The sequence below is a fragment of the Manis javanica genome, chromosome 11 (assembly GCF_040802235.1).
Source record: "Manis javanica isolate MJ-LG chromosome 11, MJ_LKY, whole genome shotgun sequence".
Classification (NCBI taxonomy): domain Eukaryota; kingdom Metazoa; phylum Chordata; class Mammalia; order Pholidota; family Manidae; genus Manis; species Manis javanica.
In genome coordinates, this window is record NC_133166.1 from 99,388,646 (window position 1) to 99,394,645 (window position 6,000).

At 40.6% G+C, this 6,000-nt stretch overlaps 1 long non-coding RNA gene across 1 annotated transcript in view; it reads left to right on the plus strand.

Annotated features, from left to right (window-relative positions):
• The window catches only part of LOC140844485 (uncharacterized), a 180,859-nt gene extending 178,431 nt beyond the window's left edge, over positions 1 to 2,428 (plus strand). The window contains exon 8 of the long non-coding RNA XR_012122886.1: positions 1,977 to 2,428. This is a non-coding gene — a long non-coding RNA (uncharacterized lncRNA). The remainder of the gene's footprint in view (positions 1 to 1,976) is intronic.
• Positions 2,429 to 6,000: the final 3,572 nt, after the last annotated feature.

A 6,000-nucleotide genomic window follows, 5' to 3' on the forward strand; every position in this document is an offset into this window, starting at 1 on the left:
ACTAATTTAGAAAGATATATGCACACTCATGTTCATTGCATCATTATTTATAATAGGCAATGAATGGAAACAATGTAGGTGTCAATTACTGAATAGATAAAAGATGTGGTGTGTGTGTATATATATATATGTGTGTGTGTGTGTATATATAACATATATATGTACACTTTCACACACAAAGTAGAATATTATTCAGACATTAAGAAGAAAGAGATCCTGCTTTTTGTGACATCATGAGTGAAACTTGAGGGCATTATGCTTAGTGAAATAAGTGAGACAGAGAAAGAACAATGTTGTATAATCTCACATATATGGGAAATCTAAAAAAAGCCTGAATGTGTAGAAAAAGAGTAGAATGCTGGTTGCCAGGGGCTAGGAACTGGGGGGAAAAGGGGAGATGTGTCAAAGGGTACAAACTTCCAAATTTAGAAGACAAGTAAGTTCCAGGGATCTAATATACAGCATGGTGACTATGTTCAAAAATACTGTATTATATTTAAAAGTTGCTAAGGGAGTATATCTTAAATGTTCTCACCATAAGAAAAAATGATAATTATGTGATGTGATGGAGGTGTTAGCTGATGCTATGGTAGTAATCATTTTGCAATATTTAAGTGTATCAAATAAACACATTGTATATCTTGAACTGCACATCTTATATGTCAGTTGTATCTCAAAGAAGCTGGATAAAATAAAAATGCTATTTGTTTGCTTAAAAAAAGATTTAATCTAAAGGAATGAATCTCTTTGGCGGAATTCTAGGCACCTTGTGGAAAATCTTTGAGCCGAGTGTCTGGTCCTGTTGGTGAAACTCTACCGTGCATATCATTTTCTATTTCCTCCCTAGTTAAAGTCGGTTCTGCCAGCTGGACCTAAGAGAGAACTTTTAGTTAGAAATGCTCCCTGAGGAAATCCCTCACTTCACTCATGTATACAGGCCCACAACAATGTATTCATTCATTTAACAGATGTTTACTGAGCACCTACTCTATTTCATTGTGTACAAACAAAGAATAAGACAATGTGGTCAAACGTGAATGACTGGAATTCACTTCCTGACTCCGTCCAGGCTAAGAATATTTGCCAAACCCATCCTATTCATCAGAAAGGGGAAAAATAGATAAATCAATAAATAAAATGGAAGGATGGAGAAGATACAATACACTTGAACTTAATCCTTGCTGCTCTCTCCCTGTGGTTCAAGAAGAGTTTGGGAAGGCAAGATCAATACTTGAGTCAGAGCAAGCTGGCTGCTGAGGCATATTTAAAAATCAAATTACCATTTTAATAGTATGCATCGTTTCCGTGTCAAATGATGACATTATTGGCACAGACTAGAAGGTGACACAATTCTGAGTGCTTAAACTGTACCAACAATAGATGGAACTATCTTCAACGGACTGCAAAGCCATTCTGCCATCTGGCACCCTCTCTCCCCATCCTGGTGGGAATGGGAAAAAAGAACTCTTACAGGTGGTAAAAGGAAATTGGCTGCTGCCTTGAGAATGCAGTGAGGAGGGCCTGTTCACAAACCTGACATTCTTCTTAACTGGGGCTGCATAAAGCGATGACTTTCTAAGCAGCAGTCTTCTATCATTTTTTATTATTGTAAATACATGACATGCAGCAGTCTTATCATCATATCATTTTTTTATTCTTGCAAATATATGACATGTTTACTGTAGAAAACAGCAGAACACAAAGCAAAAATAGATATCATTGATAAAACCTGGAGATAGCCCATGCTGATATTTCAGTATATAGCTTTCCAATCCTTTTTTTTAAAAGGCTCTGTGTGTATTCATGTGCATGGGAGTGTGTGTTTTCAAGAAGAAATTAAGATCAAACTGTTAAATTATTTCCACTGAAGGCAGGTCTGACTTCATGAGCGCGTGTGGCCTGTGCTTGGTTTTAATGCTTGGCTTTTGCCATTGTGAAATTCCTCATTTTATCTTTGAACTTGTGTTTTTTGTAAGTCAAGTCCCATGGGATGTGCTCGTGAGCAGAGAGCTGTGCCATACTGCTGAGTCCTGCTCCGGCTGCTGCATTGACATATAGCGTTCAATGTGCTCCATGAGCACCGAATCGTACACGGGAGCACAATGCATGGGACTCCATGAGACTGAAAACAGCACCAGGACAGAATGTTCCATCTTCGACTGAGCAAGTGGGGACGCTGATTGTCTCAAGAGGCCCTACTCTCTCTCTGAACCAGCACTTGCTCCTGACACAGAAAGCAGACAAGGGTGTTCTGAGAAACACAAATGACAAGCAACCTTGCCGTATCCTTTCTGACCCCTGCTGTTTCCTCTATTAGCCAATCACTTACCCTGAAAACGATGACATTGAGGGAAAGGGGAAAATAGGGCAATCTGTAGTTCTTTTTCTTTCAGTCCTTCCTCACCCATCAGGAAGCTAACACTTGAGAACTTTGCTCAATATTTCATGTGTCAAGAAGTGGAATAAAAAAGGTTCATTTTGTGCAGCATTTCCGTAGTTTTGCCAGGCAAGTGATACACGCATGTATGAACTTTGAAATATAAAATGCAAAATTTTGGTAATTCTGCAAGTGAGTTAAATGGTTTTATTATTTGCATTTTCAGCTTGCATGGTACAATAGAAAGATGAGTGGTAAAATTCATGCTAATAAGTTACATTTGTAATGTTTCTTTAAAAAAATTTTTTTATTAAGGTATTATTGATATACACTCTTATGAAGGTTTCACATGATAAAACAATGTGGTTACTACATTTACCCATATTATTAAGTCCCCACCCACACCCCAATGCAGTCACTGTCCATCAGTGCAGCAAGATGCCACAGATCCACTATGTGCCTTCTCTGTGCTACCCCTTGATCCCCCACACCATGTGTACTAAACATAATACCCCTCAGTCCCCTTCTCCCTCCCTCCCCACATGCCGTCCCACACTCCTCCCCTTTGGTAACCACTAGTTCATTCTTGGAGTCTCTGAGTCTGCTGCCATTTTGTTCCTTCAGTTTTACTTCATTGTTATACTCCACAAATGAGGGAAATCATTTGGCACTTGTCTTTCTTCACCTGGCTGTAATGTTTATTTGCTTAGAACATTTAATAGCAAAAAATGCCAGGTTATGGTAAATGAGGGACCACAGAAGAAAGGAAAGATACTTTGATCCTGTTTTTCAACCCCACTTCTTCATTGTTCCCTGGGCTGTGTGAATGAAAGGCAGCAGGGGAAGACCTGGGCCCTAGAATGGGCCGGAGGGAGCCACGGGGGTGCAGAGAGGGCAGTGCCGGCTCTCCTGGCGTCCCAGGTGGGAGCTGATAACTGCTTGGAACACAGTGGTGGCGTTAGAGATGGAGATTAAGAGATATTTGGGAAGGAAAGACAAAAGAAGCCACATGATGGGTGAGGGACAGAGGCATCAAAAAGTTCCCCTGGGTTTCTGTCTGGTAGAATTTCTTGGCCCATATTACCCTTTAAAGATATAAGGACAATTGGAAAAGGACCAGTTTGGATTGCGATGGTAAATATTAATGTGAGGTACCCTTGAGATAACCAACAGGATTTTGAGCAGGAAGTTGGATAAAGATTTCTATAGCTCAAAAAAATGATAAATATTTCCCATTATAATTTGACCAAAGCATGCTTAATGTCTTATTATGTATTTTCTACTGAGTTTTTATTTGCCACCGACTTCAATGCAAAGAACCTTTATTTGGTGTCTAGGATGTGCCAACCACTTGTGAGTTTCTGTGAGGATACAAATCCCACAAAGGAGGTGGGATTGGAGCATTGAAGGATTAATGGGGTGTCAAGGAAATGGATATGGAGGAGAGGGGAAGAATATGGGGAGAGGAGTGGAGCTGAGAAATGGCATCAGCTCTTTGTAGGCAGTGCTTTCATTTTCTGTTCTTATTATGCCCACCCCCACCCCCTCCAGTTTAGAACAATCCTTGGTCCCTAATTCTGCTTTGGTTAACTCTAATCTCTATTTCCTGTGAGCATATAGTGTTTCATCACCCATATTGTAGATAGGAGATCTTATCCACCTGATTCCCTATTTCCACTGCAGATGTAATTAATTGCTTTCACCTACACTCCTGTATTGCTTATCTTTTATGCTAAAATTGCTCTTGTCATGCACTGTTTGGGTTAAATACATGTAAGTCCCTCTATTTCCTGGGGCACAGATTTCCTAAGAGTTTCTGCTTCGTCTTCCACATCTTTGCCCCCCTGCCCCAGTGTGTAGAACAGAGCATTGTACCCACAAACGGCTGCTGAATCCACCTGAATGGAAGCCAGTAACTTTTGACTCCAGGGCTGGCAGTGTGAGTGATCTGATGAAAAGTCCCAGACTACGTGCTGGTGAGGACTGGGAGCAAGAGAAGAAATTGAATTTGAATAATTGAATTTTAAGGAGGAGGCATATGCTTCTGCTGTAACCTCCCCACTCCAGACAGCCTAGCTCAGATGCAAGTCAAAATGTATTATGTATTTAATGTGTCTCATGGGGTTGGCGTCTGAGATAATAGGAAGAGAAGGCAAGGATTATAATCAAAGTGGCAACATCTGAAGACATTTAGCCAGCGGTGAAAGGTCAGGGCGTATCTTCGGCTATTTAGTCAACCTGTGCCAGAGAGTAGTGGCTATGATTGATGGTGTGTGTGTGTGCGTGCGTGTGTGTGTGTGTGTGTAGTATAGAGAGAGAAGAAACTAAGGGGCAGGCTCAGGCTCTCTAGGGCTGATGTTTCCTGGAGTTGCAGCAGCTAGATGTCCATCTGATTGTTGATGTTGATGCCTGGGACTTGAACCTGGTAAGAATAAAAGCATTTTGTCTGGGTTGCCTGAAGTTAGAGCAAAAGGAAACAGGGTTTGGTGGGGGCAAGAAGAAATTATGTTACCAGGAAGAGGGAAGCTATCTTACAGCTGCCTTGTATAAAATGCTTTATCTTTTTAAATATACCCCCAACAGAGTTATGTGTGAGGTATATCAATATCTGTATTTTCAGTAAGAGAAAATGGAGGATCAGAGAGGTTGAATAACATCACTAATATCCCATGGCTCAGAGGAGGCAGGGTTGGGGTTCAAACCCAGAGTCTGCTTTCCACACCCTGAGTCCTAAGTTGGGAGATATCCTCCTGTGAAGATATTTGAATAGCGGACGGGAGAAAAATGTGGGTATTGCCCTGGAATGGGCTGAAACGGACTAATTATCAGGGAGGGGCAGGCAAATAGCCGACAGAGTTCTGGACTCTTCATCTAGATCCGTAGTATTATTGTGAGTCAGCCCCAAGTCCCCTGATGGTTCTGGAAGACCTGTGATTGGGATCTACAGAACTTGGCACTGTCTCCAAACTGAAAGGAGACAAGAAGAGAGGGGATTGAGGGGAGGTGGGAACTCCCAGGACAAAAGGCTGGTGGGAGGTATTTATGGTGCATCACGAACTGAAAAGGGTTTTCACAATCATTAAATGTGATGTTTGCATTCTGCAGATAAACTAAAGCCCAGGGACTGACTCCAAAATATTTATTTTAAAAGGAAAAGGTTATGCTTATGGCCCTCCTAGAATCCTTTTCAGTACCTTCTGGGGCTTCCTGTACATTTCCACTCTCCCAAGAACACCCTTATCGTTTTAGTTCTCAAACACAAGACACTTGATATTAGATATTCTGTATTAAAAAAAAATCTAAGTAGCCTTCATTGAAAAATAATATATTCTCATAAAAATTTTTATAACAAATAGGAAAAATCATTTTATATTCTTCTCTCCAGAGACAACAATTTTTAATATTTTAATGAGGCTTCCTTCAGGTCTCTTTCTATATATCCTTGTTTTCATGTTGTTTCATGTTCTTTGATAAAGATATTTGAATAAGAGAGTTTGGAAATGAATTTCAGGCATGTTGGATAGGTTTGGCCCTGTGATGCATATATTGCATCTGAGTGTTTGGTGTGTGCATGTATGTGCACAAGGGTGGGAGAAGCAGATGGAAGGTGAGATTTGGGGAAC